General features: G+C 37.8%; 1 protein-coding gene across 5 annotated transcripts in view; it reads right to left on the bottom strand.

Moving 5' to 3' along the window:
* The window catches only part of pcbp3 (poly(rC) binding protein 3), a 108,698-nt gene extending 88,027 nt beyond the window's left edge, over positions 1 to 20,671 (bottom strand). For all 5 annotated transcript variants that reach the window (XM_042002228.1, XM_042002230.1, XM_042002225.1 and 2 more), the window contains exon 1: positions 20,374 to 20,671. The gene's annotated coding sequence lies outside the window, so the exon portion shown is untranslated. The remainder of the gene's footprint in view (positions 1 to 20,373) is intronic.
* Positions 20,672 to 21,845: the final 1,174 nt, after the last annotated feature.

Raw genomic sequence — 21,845 nt, 5'->3', positions numbered from 1 at the left:
TACCAACAGACTGTTGCTCTTTCTGCACACAGGAATCCAGTGTTATCAGCTGCGACATGCAATCTTAAAACAGGTCTGTGCATTAATTAGTTATTTGATCAGTGTTCAGTCAGAACCTGCTAAGTCAATTTCAGGCGCATTTCTTTGATTTAGAGTCAGAAGTCAGTTTCCATCTGGGAGGACTTGTCGTCTGCATGCACACCATCCTGTTTGTATGAGGCGCCCTTCACATGTTGCAAAGGATTTCTCATTGCTTATATTTATATTTGATCTTTTTCTGTCATTTCTGATTTTTAGCCATCATCTATCATGTGCTTCTGTATGTTGACATGGATTATTGCTGCTATTCTTTCAAAGCAACTGTTTAATCTCCAAGGATATGGCTCAAGTAAGTCAGTTTAGTTTTTCTCTGTTTTACACAAATTAAGACAGATCTTTTAAATACAGTATCAATATCTTCCCATTATCACTCTAATTATAGTTTAGCAGGTTCCTCTGTGCTTTGTAAGTAATGTATTTCCTCCAGTGGAGGATATGAGCCCAATTAATCCTGCACACGTCAGCAGCAGAAAAATCTCTGATGGTCTAATTATGTCCAGCTCACATATTCAGATCTCACTTTCTATATATTTCTGATTGAAGACAATGTGAGCTCTAAATGTGCCTCTTTAACCAGTCTTTAACCCAGCTTTATATAAATACACAGTCAGCCAAATAAGTTCCATGCATCATTGCATCATGAGATAGCCCTCCTCTCAAACATGGAAATTGCACAGCTGTGTTTTCTTCTTACTGCTACTTTTTTTCTGCAGATGAAAAAGTGCCAGCTTTAATAAATCTGATAAATTACCAGTTGCAAACTGTTGACCAGTCATTTTTCTGACAGAGTGTATTACCTGATTTTCTCCTTTCCACAAAGATGTATTGCAAAGGAGCATGATTGCTCCCTAAGGTGGTAAATTACAGGTTTAATAATGCTGAATTGTCTCAGCTTTCGCTAGTCGATTTGCTCAGTTACGAAGCAGGTGCTTCCTTTGGTTTTTTACTTGCACTTAGCTCAGACACACACGTGTGAACAGAGACATAATGAGGATCTAGTTAGGTTATTACTATGATTCCAGGTTTCATTAAAAAAGAAAACATGACTAAACTTCAACCTCCACTGAGTAACTTATACTGAATACAACTGCATTATAACGCACCATTTAAAAAGAAAATGTCTCTCATAAACACAACATTTGAGATCTATCAAACGTACTAAGGCTCAGTTTCTAAAAATAGGACCCCAACACGCAACACAGATGGGTGCATCGATACTCTGGAGTCAATACTGTGATATGTACCTGTCAAAATTTTGGATTCAATACTTTTTAAAATTTTGAAATACCACTGTACTAATACAAAAAATGGTATTAATTTGCACATCTGAGAGTTTTAGGGATCAAAATTACATGTGGAACTCAGCCACGGTTTAATCCTTCATGTCATGAAGATGATGCAAGTGTTAGTGATGATGATGTTGTGTTTTAATATCTTGTGGGTTTAATGCAGATTCTTCTGCACAATGTTTTACTATATTTAGTACTATTATATATAATAGTACAAATATGAAAGAGAATGATCGTGAAACTATATGATCCAAAATACAGAAAAAATTAAGAAATATAAAATATGAAAATTTAAAAATATTACTTACAATACACAATTTTCAAATACATATCCGGTTAAACAGGAATAATAACAAATAAGGGATTGAAGATGTAAAACTAAGTTGTATGAAGAATAAAAAAGAAGCAGAGTTAACTGGTATAAAGTGCTGGTATAAAGTGCTGTGGTCTTTGGCAGTAAAGATTTCAGGTAGCGTTCTCTGTGACAGCAGAGTCCAGCTCCGCTGTCTACCCAATGCATGGTGGGGAGGCTGGTCAGTTATTAATGACAGATAACAGTTTAGCCAATCATGAAGCCAGCTTTCTTGATCAGCTGGTTGAATCTATTCTTGTCTCTGGCTTCGATGCTGCTCCCTGAGCAGACCACCATGAACATGACAATGCAAAGATTAAAGCAATAATGTAACTCAAGACACGATACTGCATTACAGGCCACTGTTTCATAAAATCAAAGTTTCCTGAAGCATGTGTTTAATGCTGCAAGAGGTTGGAGGGACAGTGGTGGGATAAGAGTCTGAAGTCTCATATCGTTACTGTAATTTCTTTTTTTGTTTTGTTTGTTTGTTTTTGTTCTGCCTACTTTTTCAGTTACTCTTTGCAACACATTTTCAATCCAACAGTGTTATATAGTGCTATTATGTCAGGAGCTATTGCTTAAATGATCATCTCCAAAGGTAGCCTTTAAACCTTTAAAGTTCCCACTAAGACAAAAGCAAGAAAAATGTTACTTTGTATTTTTTTTCTTTTGTACAATAATTGTAAGAATCAATGTTAATTTTATGTTTTTACAAATGGAATAGATGACAGTTAATAATGTATTAACAATGGTGCAATGGTCAAAATTTTAAAAAGTAATGTAAACGTTTACTTTTCGATTTACATATCCAAATCAAGTAGTAGGGATGACTCAGACAGGTTTATTTCCACAAAGTCTCAATAAAATTCAATATAGTCACTGAAAAAATTTCTCTACTAAACAGTAGAACGGGCTGTTAAAGGGTTAACATTGACTTTCTAGATTTACCTTACCAGGCAGTTTAACACAAGCCCTCCCAAAATCCTTTATCTAAACCTTTTCTAAACCTGGTGACACGGAGAGAAAATGTGACTGGATGACAATAAAAGGTGAGCACTAACCACAAAACAAACTTTAAAAGTGGAATTAAAAGACAAAGTCACTGTGATGGACGTCCACAATGGAAAATGGAGAACTCCTCATTGGGAATACCCAGGATACGATATCTGGGAAGATGCTGATGAGTCATGAGTTCATAATTTATCTGTTAAAACCAGAATAGTTGTCACTTCGTTTAAATCTTAGCCGAGGAAAATACAATATGAAAAGTTATTTCAATTCATTAGAACCTGAACCATCATCTTCTTCGAAAGGTGAAAACCACCTCAAGCAAATATTTAAACTTTTTTGCATGTTTGTGGAAAATTGTAAAATATATTTATCATTTTAATTTTCACTTTCTAATTCACATCCAGAACTTTAAATGAACACCCAACAACTCACCAAATGTGGGTTAAAATTCATTTTGATGGGTATAAATGAAAGCTTGGCAGTGCTGTCACTACATTTCCCATGAAACTCATGCCATGACGTATCAAGGGCAGCTGAATGAGGGGCTGAAAGTGATGTGTAGAAGAAAAAACCCAAACGTGGTGGTTGGACTGCAAAAGCGAGGCTGGTTACCAGAAAAGAGGTAAGGGAGAATGTTGATGATGCAAGAGGATGTGGGACAAAGAAAAAGAGAAGACTTAATACAAAATGGCTTTTGCGTCATGAGTGAATGTTGTTGACCAAAAAAAAAAAAGCATATTGTACTGTATGGACTGCTGCATCTACACACACACACACACACACACACACACACACACACACACACACACACACACACACACACACTTTGTCATAAGGACAAATAAATTTAAGGGGAAGAATGTAAAAGACCATGAAACAGATGAAAGTCACATGAACAAAGACTGCTAATAAGGATAAAAAAGCAAAATATAGCAAAATATGTAAAATTATTGTTATGGTATTGTCATGAAAATAAAAGAAAAAAACTAAAGTAACAGCATAAATAAAAACTACTTAAAAAAAACACGATTAAATGCATTCAGTTTCACTCATAATTTGGATTATTTCCCAGAACAAAACTTTGGTGGAAATTCTGATTGGCTGGTAACTTTAGGAATTACCAGCCACGTTCGCTTGTGGTCATGAAGTTCATTTAGAGTCATGTAATTCTCACTAGTGCTGTTTGGTCTGCTTCCACAGGTAGTACAGTTCGTTTGGAGCAGTTCACACATTGGTGTGGACCATGTAAGCAAACAGGTCTGCTTGACAACTGGGGGTCTTAGTTCTTGTGCATTTTACATTTGCTGCAGACAGGGTTCTGATGAGAACTAGCAGGAGAGATCATATTTCTCCAGTTTTGTCCTCTCTTCATTGGCTCCCTGTTAAATGTAGGATAGAATTTAAAATTCTTCTCCTCACACATAAAGCTCTTCATGATCAGTCTCCATTGTGTATCAAATATCTCATAGTGCCATGTATTCCCAACACAGTATTTTGTTCTCAAATAGCAGCTTTATTTGTGGTTCCCAGAGTCTCTAAGAGTAGAATGGGAGGCAGAGCCTTCGGCTATCTGGCCCCTTTCTCATGAAAAACTCCCAGTTTGGGTTTGGGAAGCAGAGAGCCTCTCTACCTTTAAGATCAGGTTTAAAACCTTCCTTTTTGATTAATCTTATAGTTAGGGGTGGTTAGCAATCCCTTAGTTATGCTGACATAGGGTTAGACTGCTGAGGAATATTCCATGATGCACTGAGCACTTTCTTTTCATCTCTCTGAACTGAATTTTAATCTTGGTTCAGTTAGCTTCCAGTGTGAAAGCAAACGGACCATCCACTGAACCAAACACAGGAAGTACCATACACACTGGATAGCTCCCGCCTCTCCTGCTGCTCATCCTGGGCAACTTCTTGTGAAAACCATGTTAGCTTGGAACATTAAGGTAAAACAGAAACCCCAACACTGCATAAATTTATAGTTGCTCCACTGTTTACTTGCCATGAACAACTTTTCAGTTGTGGCTGGCTTTTCTTCTTCTTCCTGCTTGTTTTTGATGTTGATCAGTGGTCATTTCGGGGAATAGCTCCCTGAAACTGTGTGACATTGTTCAGGCAGTTTGGTCCGTTTAAGTAAAGGACAGTGTGACTGACAGCAATCCAAACCAAAGGAAGTTGGGACATGTTTTTGGAACTCCTTGGTCAATCAAACCAAGTCCCATGGACTTTCCTGGTATTAATGCACCCTGAAATGCATGTTTAAGATTAGGTATTGAAAGGGGGCTGCAGTGTGCCATTCCTCAACTTAAAGCCTCCACTAGTAGCTATTTGAACTACCTGATTATGGCTTGGAAAATTCAGTTTTTTTAAAAACCTTAATGGACTATATTTATATAATACTATTCTAGTCTCACAGATCAATTAATGTGCTTTTTACACAAGTCACATTCACACACATACACACACATATAGCACAGTTTTAACCTCTGCTGAGCAACAAAAAACATCACACATCAGAGGCAACACGTGGTTCAATATCTTATCATTTGCCCACTAGTAGTCTGGGAAGCTGGGATGGAACCATCAACTTTCCAACTGACAGATGACCATTCATCCTCCTGAGTTACATCTACCCATTACACTGAGCCCTTCTGTCTGGAAAGTTTAAAGAAAAGTATATTAAATAGCAATAGTTCTCTCATGTTTTCAACCGAAGCAGATTCAGTGAACTTTGGAGCAATGATTAATGTGTACTGAACCAATCTCCTTCATGAAACATTTGCAAAGATATGCCATTCTATCTCTACAAAAAAAACTCATTTTAAGGAAGACAGAATAAGGAGGGGAAAAAGAAAAAGGAATAAATGTTGAGCACTTTTGGTGACCTCCTCCCCATGGTGTTCTGACGGTTAAGAATCCTGTTGCTAAATGGCAACAAGAATCTGATAAAAGGCTCTTTGATCTTGCCACATTAATGAGGTCAGTGGATTGGAGGACCTCCGTACAGCCGGCTGCTCAGACTTACATTCAAATGAATGGAGCTACGCAGCAGAGGTAGAAATGTCTCAAACTCTGTGCTGTAACATCTGCCTTTACAAATACTGTAGTCTGCTGGTCTGCAGGGGCACAGGAGTACTACGTAGCTTTAAAGTGTATGTTCAAAATGTGTGTCTTTTTTTTATATCCGTAGTGTATATGTGTTTGTAAAAGTGTGTGAGGGGAAGCCTAATATCCTGTTTTGTTAAGCAGCATTTGAAATCCTCGCTCTCTTTGCACAGTCGTTCCTTGACATGGGGACGACATGAAAACTCTTTGATGTTCTAGTCTTTAAATGCTTAATCCCAAAAAGGGGGGTTTAAGAACCTCCTCGATTTTAATATCTGTGGTTTCCCTACTCTTCACACACAGATGCACAAAATGCAAGGTCTTTTTCAAATATATACATTATGAGGTTTCACTAGAGATCAATTTTGAAGTGTGTAAAATGCGAAGAGAATAAAATGTTTGTGTGGGGAAATGATTGCACGGGGTGGTTGCGATGTCACATGACTTCTTGTCACAGACTGACAGGAGTGAGTTAACCCGATGGATCAAAATCCATCAAATCTGCGTGCGTGGAGATGACACCATGCTGTTTGAATAATCTGCTTCCACTTCTTCCGCTTCGCCTGCAGGGAAACATACTGTAGCTCAGCTCACTGCAAGCTGTCCGAAACATCAGGGGAAAAAAAAAAAACAACAAAATAAAAATAAAAATACAAAGATTTTCTTACACTTGATGTCAAGTGTAAATTCACAGAGGAATGCATGAAGCAGATTTGTGTTTCTGTTAATTCAGAGTGAGTTTTTACACGTGATCTGGGCTTTCAGCAGGGGGACGGGGGCTCGTTTTTGGCATTCTCAATTACTGCTGCCATTGTTAAGCACTGTTCTGAAACTGATGCTGTGTTTATTAACTGGCTTACAAAATGTCATGAGGTGATACATGACAAAGAGGAGATAAAGCAGAAGGTGGTGCGCAAACAAGAAAGAAAGTAGAGGAGAGCCACCGATGTGCACCAGCTCAGGTTCAGTTCACGAGTCCTTGCACTGACACACTTTCAGTATTCCTTTAAATGAATAATGGAGGAAGAAGGGATGGTTAAGAGCATTTCCTATTTTATAATGTGGAAAGAATGATCAAACAGGACAAAGAGAGCAAACAAGGCCTGTTTGTAAACTGACATTATTCTGCACATTTTCAGCTTTTTTCCTTTTTATGCATCCTGACATGTAAACGTTAGTCCTAACAGCACATGATGCAACTCTTAAAACATGTCTTCTGGTAGATAATTTTTTCTGATTAATGAATGAAGTTACACCCGTGAGGAGGAAGAAAACACAGGCTGGCATGTACAGTTTCAAAGCTGACCTCCACCTATTTTCTGAACATGCAGAATGCACACTTGCAGCAGCAGCAACCTAGAGAAGTGTTTTCTCACGCTCCTGAACTGCTTGTATGTTTTTTTTTTCTTTTTTATTTAATATTTATATATTTTTTACATCTGCTTAAGCTCACTTGGCTGCATTCTCGCTGACTTAGCAGCCTCTTCTGCTGATGCTTCTGAAGCTGCAAAAGTATTCTGAAAAAATACAAAATGAGGGAAAGTGTGTCAGGGAAACAGAAAGCAATGCTAGAACTACAATTTCTTTTTGTCCTTTGAAACAGAAAAGACAGAAAGGAAAACAGACCTTACAAGCTGGGATGTCCTAGTCTGATTATTTACAAGGAAATAAGAAATCTCCATCTTTCTTTTTCTTTTCTGTAGTTTTTCGACCTTGAAGCTGTTGTGTAACTTTCCTGCCAAGCTTTACCAAGCTCTCCTGTAAAGAGATTTTCCTTCATGTTGACAGTTTAACATCCTATTCTGAATGTTATTGCCAATGAAAAGGTTTTTATTGCATATAAGACTCTTGGAAATGGCGTTGGAAGTCACTGCTGGAAAAACAAAGTGTTAAATAGACACACATCTGGGTGTTTAGAGTTCAGTATTAAATAATAGTAACCAAAACATTAAAAAAAGGTAACAAGAGCACATTTTGAATGAATCTGCCAACTACATTAAGACCACACTGGATATTATCAAGATTTAGTTGGAGATTGGATTTAGACCATCACCATTTACAGTGATCTTCAACAACCAACCAAGACAGCCAGACCAAAGAGGAGTGATAGACCCAGAAAAAAAGTTCAGACATCACCAGCGTATTTGGATTGTAGATGTGATGATAGAATCCCAACCAGAGGAAGAAAAACCTTGCACACTCCTGCCCAATCCACTCTCACTGATAGCTTTCCACATACTGACGTTTGATTGTGATGTCACATTGGATGCATGGGGTTTCCCAGGTGTAACAGCTGCAGGATGCAATGTCATGGGAACATTAAAGTTTCTGTGAGAGAACAAGGGCAAATTTCTACTTTGTGTAGTTTAGTGTCTAATTACAAGTTAAAGCAAACATTTAAAACTTTGAAAACACATCTTAAATCTATTTTATTCTGTTTTTAATTAGTTTTAGTGTGTTGGATTTGAGCTTTTCTGATGTTTCTTTTTAATTTTCTTTTTTTATATTTGGTTTTATTTGTATCTTGGTTTTACTTGTGTGCAGCACTTTGTCCAGCTGTGGTGGTTTTAATGTGTTTTATAAATAAAGTTGGTATGGTATGTTATGGTAAAATAAAGATAAAAAAAAAATATCAGAGCTGGGTCCAATGCTTTGGAGTTGGATTCCTTCATTATCTTTTAACCTCATCACTTGATCTGGGTTACTTTTTTGTAAGCAGGCTCTGTAGATCAGGGATTTCATCTTAGTGCAGCCGAGACATCACCAAGCAACGCAGAAGGTTAACTGACCAAATGCAGCAGCTCCCTTTGCATCCAGATGTAATAGAATATGGTTACGCTGAGCATTGAAAATTGAAGCGAAGTAATCTGGACAAAGCATCTGTATGTAATGAGCTGGACATGAGAACTTTTTCACATCCTCATGTTACAAAACGTTTTCCTGCATCTCCTTTTTACCCCAAGGCTTTTGCACACAAAGCCTGTATTTATCGTATTTTATCATCAGAGAAAAATCTCTACATACAGAAAGCTTGCTCACTGATTCAGATTAATTTTATAATGCTTTCTATTACATTTATTCACAATACAAAGCAAAAAAAAAAAGTCGTAAAGGAACAAGGCTGATATTGTGCTCCTTCACTTCCCCACTTATATACTTTACATCTTTAATGTGCTATCAGTGAGCTTCCTAGAATGAAATCCTGACAATCTTAGCTTCTGCATCCTTTGTTTTATCAGTAGCCTACCTTCATCCTTACATTCCTTTTCACTGTTTTATCATACAGTGCTTTGTGCTGGGATGCCAGAGGCCAACTTGGTTAATTTTGTTAGAATACATGGTGTTTTTAAATTGTTTACCAACTGAAAGAACATTGGATATATATATATATATATATATATATATATATATATATATATATATATATATATATATATATATATGTATAGTGAGCTTTCTTTTAAAATAAATTTTGAACCATTAAGTAAATACAGTTGTTTTTTTTTGGTTTTTTTTAGTTTTGTTTTCTTAAGCTGTATTTAACACATTTCCACTGTACATGCACACAATATCAGCTGAATATCTAAGCATCCAAACTGTCTGTTCTGGCCTCAGCCTCCAGCTGGGGCCAATCTGTTGGTCAGGTGTGGCACGGTGGTAACAGCCGCAGCCTCGCCAGCACACTGAGAGCACGCTTGGCCCATATACGGAGGGTCCAGCCACACAGTGCCACCAGTTAGCTTACCACCAAATAGCTTAGGAGTTGTTTTTTTTTTTTCTTTTCTTTTTTTTTTTTTTTAACTAAAAATCAAAGTTAAACACGTGGAAATATTTATTTTTTTCTCAAATGGCATGTAAATGGAAACATTTTTGAGAGGCCAGTGGACAGAAAACAGAATAACCTTTGTCTTTGTACCAAATGAACAGATTACAAAATATAATTTAATGTAAACAGTGCATAAAGTAGATTAAACTTGTCATACTAACTGCTGTGTTGCCAATTGTTTTTAAGCAAAAAACACTTAATTTTCCCTTGGGTTTTTATTCTGTTTAAACTTTAGATTATTCTATTATTGAGTGTCAAGTAGACATGTCACAAAACAAAATTATTTGTTTCTGTTTTGAATCTGCAATGCGTTAACCTCACTCAATTTATCACACTAATAACAACTAACAGAGCATTTCTTCCCACTAGAGGGGCATTCCCTGTGGACCGATGTAGGACGCAGCCTTTTCAACACAAAATAGTGAGCGGACCAAACACTGGGTGGATTAAGTCTATAAAAAGCCTCAGCAGTGTATGAATCACTATGTCACTGATCCCTTTTGCCTCTAAGACAACAGGTTTGCTTTCTGCAAGCTGTCACTGGCTTTCCACTCTTTTAAATTAAGAATAAAAGAGTGGAGAAATCAAGACTGTGTGTGAGTGAGGGTGGGGAGTTGACGTTCATCACTCGAGTGCCGTGGCTTAGCCTAAGAGGCTTGAATAATCAGTATGTTAAGCTGTCAGGGTGTGCGCTCGCACCTACCACGCGCTTACTAACTCCTGGGTGCTTTTTAATCAAGCAAAAATGCTGAGAGGCAGCAGCAAGTGCCAAGAGCCCAGGCTAAGAGATGAGCTTTAGAATATCTGTTACAATTTTTCCTGACATTAACAAACATGAGCTGCAGACACGTACGTGTCTTTTTGTTCCTTAAAGAGGACACAGTCAATTTTCTCTACTTCTTTATTTCATGTGAATCAATGCAGTGTAACTGCATCATAGTGCAACAGTGCTTTCATTATTCAGTGAATATATTTCACATCAACATGGATGAATAACATTTTAGGAATGTGTAGAGTTATCATTACCTGTTAATAATAGTCCAGTTGAAAAAAGGAACATCTTTTTAAACTAATAAATCTTATATGGTTAGACTTTTCAATAACATTAACTGAATATTGTTTTATTTGTTTTTTGTTTTTTATTAATAATAGAATTGTTGATCAAAAAGTCTTATTTCAAAATAAAAATCTGACCTACATGACCCATGAACAGAGTAAATCAGTCACATATTGTGATTTGTATCCTTATTCATGTGTCAGTACTCCTATTGCCCAGTAGCTTCTCTGACTTGCACAGCAATATCCTAAACTGTAGGGATCATAAATGACAATTTAATTAAAAAGAAGTGTGTGTAAGAAGGACCTGAATGGTTCACTTCACAATAATTAGCAACTTTAGGTTACAGTCACCACGTCTCATTTAAGATCTAAAGTAAAAATAAGTATTTAAGTAAGCTGGACTCCTTGTTTTACATAATGTTTAGTGTTCATATTATGAATCAATTATTTTAAAACTTCAATACCTTAGTGAAAACTAAAAAGTCAAAATATCCTATTAGCAAGCTAAGTTCTGTTTGTTTTGCTAGCTTTGTTGTGGAAGAAACATTGTGAGCTTGTGGTGCTGAAAATGAAACAGCAGCAATAACAGATCTTGAATTGAATGACCAGCACAATTCATGGAAAGTGCTGTCTACGGCAGTAGGTGCCCAAAATTTTGGGATTTTGTTCAAAGATACTCTATTAGCTTACAAGCACTGTGCAAAAAGCAGGGAATAGAGAGAACTGTTTATGTTCACTGATGGGATACAGTGCAGCTTATCTGTAGCAGACAATGGTCAGCAAGCTTACTTTTAAAGAGCAAGAAAATGGCTAATGAAGCTAATACTGGCTAGCAAAGCTAACAGGAAGAGAGCTAACTCCTCAGCTTAGAATGCAGACTTCCTTAATTTAAATCCCTTCAAGTAAAAGAAATACTGTGGATTTTGTTAAACCTCTCCTTTGCATAATTTTACACCGGCAGTGTTTTGCAACCTAAAGAACATCTATGTTGCTACAAAAATGCCAATGTGCAGGAAATTATAGAAATATGTCTTAACATGTCCTCTAAAATTTTGCTTAACATAGCAGTCACTCTAACCATGATAAGCTAATGAGATTTGAGGACTTTTAGATGGTTAAATGTTAGCTATCTTTTAGTCATTGTTTTGAATTGCTAGCTTGACTTGCTTGTCCAGTCCCCTTCTCTGTTTCTAAACTGAGTAAGCTCTGATTGCCACCTTCTGTAGGTAAAACATTGATAACTCATGAGCTCTTCACATAATCACATTAGAGAAAAAAGCAGAATATCCTGTCAAGTCCCACAGCTTTATTTTATCTTTTATGTTTCTAAGTAAATGCTAACATGCCAACACACTAATCTAAGATGTTCAGTATAGTTTATTTGCTAATCTGTAAGCCATGAATTAATAGTCCTCACACATGCTATTACAAAGTGGAAAAATCTGCAGCCTTTCCGCAGCCTGAAGGGCACTGAAAGATTTAGTGGAATCATTGTTGACTCAGGGTCAAAAGACTCAAATTTATCATTTAGTTTAGGTTCTCTTGGCCATCACAGAGGAACAGTGTCAACGACCTGTATAAATAACAACTGAACACAATAACATATGGAGACATTTAGAGGTCAAATCTTGATAGATAAAATAAATTGATAATTAAATGCACTGGTACCAGTTAGGCCTGTTGACACACACACAGGACTCATGTTCCATGGGGAGAGATAACATATTCAAAATCAGTGGGTGGGCATGAAGATTTAAAGAGAATCCTTAACAGATCTCTGAATAATTAATGCACAAGACACAAGGCGTAGACAATGCCTTACCATCACAAACTGGGTTATAGTTTGTTATTGCATCACCTTTGTTTAATTTGTCTTGTTGTCAGTGTTGAAACAATAAACCTGGGTGACATTACAACAGCATGGATTGAAAAGCGAACCCATAAAGGTCAATGCTGATATTCCATATCTGCACAACCCACATGATGAACCTTTCCTTTCATTGTGCTGATCAAATGTCAAACCCCTAACTGGTAATTTCTCTGGTGAGAAGATTTTCACATCACTGATGGTGTTAAAACATAAATAACAAATTAATCTACTTCTGTATTGCTTTTTTCCCTTATTAAAATTAACCTCTTTGTTTCAGATGTCTGTGGATAACAATAGTTTGTACATATTAGCTAAAAGATGTAATAGTTAAATGCTTCGCAACGATTGCTTCCAAATTTAAAAACATTATCCCAAAGCGTGACATTTTGACTAAAGTTTTTTCTGCAGTTCTGTCCAGTTGTGTCAAAAAGCACCTAGGTAATATAATCACATTCCCAGGATAAAAGTCTATTAAGTCTATAGTTTTTAAAAAAAATGTTTTTATTTGGCAATTGTAGATGACACACATGAGTTCCTATTAGCTCAAACAGTAACAGTTTTTATTGTGAGTATGTTTATTAGTGACTGACTGGTGTGCTTCATTGGTGAGTTGCAGGCCCGTCCATGAACCTTTGGAGGGGCAGGAACAGTGTCAGAATTTTGAAATGGAAACCATTTATTGACTTTTTAACATGTGTCAGAGTGGGTTTTGGACAGATTTATAAATAGGCACAATGGAGCACCCGTATAATAAAAACAACACAGCTACACGTTCCACCAGTGGTATGTACGCATCATTTTAATCACTACAGTCCTCTTAACTCCAAGCCAACAATAATATTTTCTTGTCATTTCACCACTTGAACTGGTTCCCTAACCCCACCCCATCCTGCCTCTCCTGTATTAGCAAGTATAAAAATAGCACACGGGTTAGAGAGGGCTGTCTCTTTATGACCATTTCTTACCTCCCAGAGTGATGCTAGGAAAGCAGCAGGGAAGGCTAAAGCTCTGTTACTGCACCACCTTTTTGCTTCTTACCCTCAGCCTTTTCCATTTACCTATTCCCAACCCTCCATCTTTTCTGATTGATCTACAAACCTTTGCTAGCTTAAATTACATCAGCCAGTGGCTTTACAGGGACCAGACCACCCTCAGGTTTCACAGGCCATAATTCACTCCAATAGCTTTCATTTTAAGAAGGCACTATGTTCAATTTCAGCAATGCCTCACATTCCTAACCCTTGCATTCTGTTATGAGTTACAACACAGAATAGATTGTTTTTTACATTTACAACCCACCCTACTGACAGAGAACTGCTTACCCATCAACTGCCTGTAAAGGAGAGGATGGGGGTTACAAAACTACAAGTGGCTGTTTGTGGCATGTGGATTTCTGTGGACTGTTGATTGTACTTTGCTTCATTGATTCTGTAAAGATGGCTGTGTTGTCTTTGCACTGAAGTGGTTTGCTAGGTCAGTATGTACTCGAGGTTTCAGTAATAAGCATGCCTAGCTATTTGTGTTAGGGATTTAACAGCTGTCAGACACTTTCATTAAAATCTTATTACATTCCAACCAAAAGCCCTTAATCTTAGTTTTCAGCAAACAGGGTAAAATTTTTACTATATGTAGAGACCTGCAGGTCCGTATTGCCAGTTATCCTTCTGAAAATCATACACCAGTTGTGGCATCAGTAAATGCTGACAGTAAAAAGGTCAAACTACAGTAGTTATGTATAAACAAGTAAAACAAAATGAGACTGAAATAAAACTAAATAGCAGACTTCCAGGTATTATACTACTTAGACACTTCTGTATTTAACTTTTCCTCTTTTCCTTTTTCATACACACTGCACTAGACCAAAGAAGCAAACTCTGGTCCACTGTCAAGCCAGGGGTCTTGGTTCTCTTGCAAGTGAACCCTGGTGCAGTTCACTTACAGTGTGAAAGCAAACACACCATCCAGTGAACCAAAGAGAGGAAGTGACGTACAACACATCGTAGCAAAAACGTGATCGTTTCCTTCTCTGCTCACACTGAACAGCTTCCTGTTAAAAACCGGATTAGGGTTGAACACCAAAGTGAAAAAGAGAAATCCCACAACTGCATAAAGTTGGTATTATTCAAACAAGTTGGTTGAAGTTTAATATGAGCGAAATTAGCGGGCTGAGTTGAATACAACCGGCATCATGTGAACCAGTTAACGCCACTCTAATTGGCTGAGGCAGCACATCTTCATAACTCAACCAGTCGCCGCCAGTTGGCCTGCAGTTCTACGGCTGATGCTTTACCTGAAACAACTGTTCTCACATCAGTCCGATCTGCTCAGAAGCTGAAGGTGAGTTCAGTCAACCTATAGAGTCAGGTGTTTTCACTTTGTTGTCTTAAACTACCTAAAACCTGCTCTGCCTACAGCTGTCATACAGCTCTTCCCTTCGGTGTTAAAATTGAATTGGAATGAATCTTGAAAACGATCGACCAGTGTCTAAAAATATGTTTACATGTATACATTTAGCTGATGCAAAAAAGTGACTGGGTCAGTCGGCAGTTACTTCTCAGTCACCAGGCGGTTATGCTCACGGTCAAAACGTTGGCACCTGAGATTCAAGCTACACTTTCAGGCTACTAGCAAGCTAGTCAGTCAATGTTTACTGTTGTGCTCCCGTGTGTTAGTAAATCAAATGGGAGAGTTCTGAAAAACTGGACATTGTTGAGTGTGAAATTTGGGATGAATATTGCACAGAGCTCAAAAGCAGCATAAAATGTCTAAAATAAGTTCAAATATAACATAGAAAAGACGTCCACAACGACAACATTTTGACTACAATTAGCCCCAATACAGCCGTCCCATGGACATCAATACTTGACATTATTTAGACGTTGGAAAAAAGACGTCTTCTGGCGTCATAGTCTGCATGTTGTGGGGACCAAAACTGGACGTTCAATATGACTTGGTAAAGTTTTGTTTGGACGTCACCTTGCCTTTCTGATACCCAACTCCCTTTATCTAAAAGTAAAAGCATGCTTCGGCAACATATAAACATCTTAATGACCAGCTTCATTGTCGTTCCATATTTTCCCAACAAAGCACTTAGACTGCAGGTTCATATGTGGTCCTCTCTGTGTAGCCATCTCCCAGTTTGCCTTAGGAACCACACACCAGCTCTACCCTTTAAGATTACACTTAAAGCTTTCCTTTTTGATAAAGTTCATATTAAGGGCTAGCTTGGGTGACCCACATCCATCTGTTTAGTTATGCTGCCATAGATATGACATTATTTTATAAATTAACTTGTGTATCTTTACCTTTCCCAGCAGCTAAGCCTGGCCCAGAGTCAAGCCCTCTTTCCTCTCCTCTTTAACCCCAACTGATGGAGGCTTTCAGTCTCTATTGTCATCCACTTCTCCATGCATCATCAGGACAAGAGACTGTAGTGAAGAGAAGGTTTAATGCATTCTAATGATTCCTTAGCTAGAGTTTGTTGTTGTTTTTTATTTTAATGAACTGGCTTAATGTTATCACAATTATTAGGAATTGGACCAGTCGATTTGATTTGATTGGAATAATGATATGTTACAGAAAGATTAACTGAATTACAAATGGATTAGACTGTATTTATAAAATTGTCTTGAGAAGATTTTGTCAGAAACAAAATTGGATATGCTGAACCCTAAACTGGCTTCACCATCATTCCCAACAAGGCGACTCGTTGTAAAATGTAACCATACAGTATTTGCTCCAAAGACCCTGCTTGTGCAAAAGAAAACTTTTAGGTTACTGATGCAGCGGCATCCTGACAAAGTACAGTATGTAGTAGGTCCAGAAACCAAATATATTACTTTCCTCTCAGAATCCAGTACAACTGTCTTGTTTATAGTAAGTACAAAGTAAATCTGGCACATGTTATAGTTCTTTGTCATGTTTTTGTGCATGTATGTGATATGAGGAATGTGAGCTTATTATTATTGACCCCTGCTGATGTCACAGGAATTTGTTCAAGTTTGATTTTCATTAGATGAACAGACCTCAGATAATAATATGAGTTTAAGCAATTTTGCCAATAAGCCAAAGAGGACAGCCAGACAGATTTGAAGCATGTGATGCAACGTAAAGAAGTATAAATAACAAACATTCTGATTTATGTATTACATTATATTTACAGTATTATCAAGGCTTTTTGATAACAAATATTTTGCTTTGATGCCTTTTTCTGTCCTACTGATGGTATGAATGAGCCTTTGAAGTAAAAAGCCCTCTTTGTGCAGAAATGACACTATAATGCAGCTTGAGAGGACCTCCTCATTACACTGCTGTAGATCGCCTTGACTTGTTCACACTGAACTAAACACAGTGTGGTCCCAGTGTGTGCTCTCAAATGGCATACTGGTGTTGTGGAATTGGAGACATAATGTGTCTTCCAACACTGCCAGTGTCTAGTGTGGCGTGTCCTGCCATGCTGGCTCTGTTATCTGGCTCAGAGTAACAACAGCAATATGTTTTATATATATATATATATATATATATATATATATATATAGAGAGAGAGAGAGAGAGAGAGAGAGAGAGAGAGAGAGAACTGAAACAATGTTAATAAAAGTAAATAATATACCTATAAATATTATGAGCAGTCAGTCCCACATCTGATGTTGAATTCCTTGAGGAATACTTTTTTAATCTTAAAAATAAAACCTGATATGTTCCTAACGTGTACTTTTTAGAAGATGTTATTATTATAAAATTATGGTTGTTTCAGTCTTTAGCTGTTCATTTAGTAATTGCATTTTGTTTCAGCCTTTTTTAAGGACATCTATGACCACGTCAAACTTTTGATAGAACTTTATTTTGTTAACTCTCCATATGTGAGTCTTAATGAGAAAAAAAGTACTTTTTCTATCAATGACAAAATCATTCCTGGTAGTAATTCCTCAGCAGCTCTTTTTTACTCTTCATCACAGCTTCTATTACAGCCCACAGTCTGTGTCACAGCCTTTTTTAAGCTTTTTATTTAAAACACTGAACAAGACACGACCCAGGCAACTCCCAGAACTCTCTGTGCCCTGCGCCAAGTCAGCGGGAGAACCGGAATAGCTCAAAGGGGCAAACGCACAAAGGGCCAGCTGCTTGCTTGCAGAGCACTGGCTTTGACGAACTATTAGATAAATTCTTTATTACAGTGCTGTTAATCTAATGGAAAATTAGTGGAAAGTCCGCTGAAACATATTGTAAAGAATAACTTTCGAAAATAAGCGTCTCGTTTCTATGTAATCCTTCCAAATCAACTCATAAGACCTGACGCCCTAAACAGACAGCCGTGCGTAAACATGTAAAACCGCTCTGACATGTAGAGCCCGACTCATTTCTGCATTAGCCACGTGCAGCTCGACTTAAGCTCAAAGTAGAGGCTTATGATGCTGTGCAAGTGCCCAAGCAGGAGCGTGCAAACACATTGATTCATTAATATCTCATTCTACAAGGGATTTTATGAATGCATTCTTACAAAAGCTTCCACTGTAAAACTGCATGAGGTGCGTTAAATATAGTCGTGCAGGAGCTTTGTCCACATCTGAAAATGACAGCTATGAGCTCCCTAACAGCATAGGTAGGGAATGGTTGTCCACCAGTCGGGAGGTTTATGGTTTGATCCCCTGCTTCCTGTGTCCACATGTTGAAGATATGGTGCATTTACTGGCGTGTATGTGCTTTCAGCAAGCTGCAAGACTAGTCAGGTGGTACATAAATGCACCCCATACAATAAATCTTTAGTCCTCTGAGGTTTAGCAATAACTTTGGTGTATGCTACCAGCTGCAGAAAAAGAAAATGGAAAAGATTTCATGTAAAGATCAAAATCAGAATTGATTCTCTAAAAAATTAAAGGCTGGGTGTTAACGAGTCAGGCCCAAAAACTAATTTAGCAAATGAGTCATCTTTTAATTCATGGCAATAAAATGTAAATGACATGTAAAACATGAAGCCACTTGGATTGTTTTTAATGTCAGGACATGTCTTTTTCACGTGTTCATATGTTTGTTTTCCTAATGAATAATAAAAAATATTAGTTAATTAGTCTAAAAGCCTCCTATCAGAATCATGAATATGGTTAAGATCCACTGTTGTTACATGGTTTAGCTTTTGGCCAGCTGAGTTTCTGTTGTGGGATGTTTTTCTGCTCTAATTTACAATTTCTAATAAACTGTTGCTAAAAGAGTGCATGCAGCAGCATCATAAATACTCCCAGCACTGACATTTTCATGACCAAAAACATCATAAACGTTCAAAATCACATTGCAGGAGTCAATGAATTTGGTGTTGTGATTCTCCTGATACCGCAGTTCCAATGGGCTGCACAACACTCCCAAAAGGCTTCATCACAGATGTTCTCTTTTCTCTGTTTTTTAAACTGTTTTGGTCTAAAAAAAAAAAAATGATCACATAAAGAAAGGTCAAACTGTCTGCTGGAGACAGCTAGCTTTTCTTGAAGTTAAAGAGTCACAGGTGGATTGAGGATAATAAACATGCAAATTAAATTGTTTGTTGTGTACTCCTCAGATATGAAAGATGGGTGTTGGATTTATTTTTCATACACTATTGGATCGTTATGCAGATAAAACTGTTCTGTTCATTTAGATTTAACAAAAAGTTAAAAACAAAAATAAATAATGTTAATTAAAAATAAAAATAAAAAAAGTCATTCATAGCAGCTCTGATCAAAAGTCAGAAAAATCTACTGGAAATGTAACATAAGATTTACTATACATTTATATTCCAACATTCACCTCTCTAAAGGAAAAAAAAAAACTCAAAAACACAAAACACCACAACAGAAGAAGGGTTTTCCTTAGTTGTTGACATTGTTGTAAAGTCCAATTTTCAAAATTGATAGAGTGGCTTTAAAATCTCTTGGCTGGCAGTATTGATGTCTAAAGTACTTCAGCATTATCTCTGCCTCCGTCACACACACACACACACACACACACACACACACACTTCACTTCCCCTTCCTGGTGGAGAACAGGATGTGCGGCTGAAGAACTAAGCAGTTTTTCTCTTCTCTGCTGTTGCCAGGAATGCTTTATGGGCCATGTTAATATTGGCGTTCTCCTGCCAGAAAGATTGCTTGATTCAATCAAGCAAGTCACTGCCTTGTAAAGTCATTACACTTTGTGCAATGTCATGTGTTCTGGAGCCAGTGGACAGTCCTGTGTTCTGTCTCAGCATTAGGGAAGTAGCCTAACGAAAGCATGTAAGCCCAGCATCTATAAATAGCCACCAACCAACATAAACACTTTTCAGAAATCAATTAGAGGGTTAGTTCTTCCATAACCAAAACATACAGCTTGTTGCTATCACCAATTAGTTCTCCCGGTGAGATTAGACAAAAAAAAAAACAATAGAAAAAAAAAAAAACGCTTTCCACCGAATTTGCACGCACTGGTAGCTGGAGGGCTTAAGATTGGTGAAAGATGCGAGGAGAGATGCTGAGATTGTGAGGTGGGAAGGGAAGAGGAAGTTTATATCAAAGGAAGAAGAAAAACAGAGTGACCTCACTGATAGCATCTCATGCAACTGTTTCACTTCACTGAGAGGGATGAAAAGCTGCAGGGAGAACTTGAAATATGCATACAGGAAAGGCAAAAAAGACAGAGAATATGTAAGGAGGAAAAAAGAAGAATAGCTTCAGTTTTCTGAGGTATTCTGGGTGAAGAAGAAGAAGAAAAGCAGCTGAAAGTACTTTTTTAGCCTCAGTGCAGACTGAGAATAGCAGTCTTACCTGCTCAGAGGTTGTGGTTGGTGGGATGGAGAAGTGAGGAGAGTCAAAGGGTCCCGGGGTGGTCTGGGTGGTAAGGGGGGGTCTCGGTTCGGCTCGAACAGGGCTGAAGGGTGGTCCAGGAGAAGGGAGGAAGGATGGAGTGACAGGGAGACGGGGAGGCTAAAGGGGGGAGAATAAACGCTGCTTGCCTCTCCCTCCCTTTCTCTCTCTCTTTCTCTCTCTCTCTTTAGCTTTTTTCTTCCTCTGAGATGCACACACACTCACTCTGACACACACACGCTCGGAGGCAGACACCAAAACCCAGAGTCACTCAGATAATAGGCAGAGAAAGACTCTTTACATTTACAAGCTCTGCCACAGGGGGAGGATGGGGTGAGATCCCCTCCCACTTTCCTCCAGGCAGCCAATGGACGGTGGCAGAGAGGTGACCCATTAGCCAATGAAAGCAGTGGCAGCCGGTGCCTTACCCCAGCCAATAAGTGCAATAGCTCATATCCAGTTGGAATAATTACAGCATGGAAGGAGTCGTGAAAAGCTTCCCTTCTGAAGGACGGACAGAGAGCTCTGATCCTGCCAGTGACTCTGATTTAAAGCTGCCACAGACATTAGAGAGATTAGATTCTGGACCACTAAACCCAGAACAATATTACTCCAGCCTCAAAGAAATAAGCTTCATTCAAGCTGGAGTTTTAAAGGCAGGAACAAATGAAAAGACACATTCACAGGATCTCACAGACCCACCTAATCAATTGCCCAAGAACCAGCAATGAGCCGAGAATGAGATCAGAGTGTGAAATTTCATCTGATGTCCTCAAATCATGTGCTTACAATGAGCATGCTTTGCTTTGTTTCTTTCCACAAGACCTCTTTTACTTCCTTCCCCTCAATCAATGGCTCTAGCAAGAAAATAATAATAAATGATCAATACTGACCTGTCAGGTTGAGAGATGAGGAGCATCATCATCGCTGTGCTTGTGGTTCTGCTCAGAGAAGTTGTGGGTTCATTTCAAACCGTGGCTGATAAAAAAAACACACATGCAGGCCGACTGTGTATGGGTCAACTAGCAGATAAGGATAAATAAAATCAAATTTAAAGATTGTTTTAAATAAGTTTAACAACTGTGAGGCAGATTTTTCAAATTTGTACATTTGTCAACATGTTGAAAAAGTTTTTTACGGAACCATTTTAACTATATATAAATTTTTTTTGTACTTTTAAATTCCTACAAATCTATTAGCTTGTCAATATTTAACAGCAAATTGTAAACATGGAGTACAAGTTAAATTAAAATCATGGCATTGGACATTTAAACACCTCTTCATCACAGTTCATTTAGGACTGGGTGTTACAGTCCCTGATAAGTCAGCACTAGCTCGGCAATGACATCCACAGTCTCTTGATGGAGTGGCTTTCAAAAGGCCATGCAGTTAGTAATGCGACACTTAGCTGTGTACCTCGTCTTCACTGGTTG

Source organism: Melanotaenia boesemani, chromosome 12 (genome assembly GCF_017639745.1).
Source record: "Melanotaenia boesemani isolate fMelBoe1 chromosome 12, fMelBoe1.pri, whole genome shotgun sequence".
Lineage (NCBI taxonomy): Eukaryota > Metazoa > Chordata > Actinopteri > Atheriniformes > Melanotaeniidae > Melanotaenia > Melanotaenia boesemani.
Note: the sequence above shows the minus strand (reverse complement) of the source record. Positions and strands in the feature narration are given on the sequence as shown.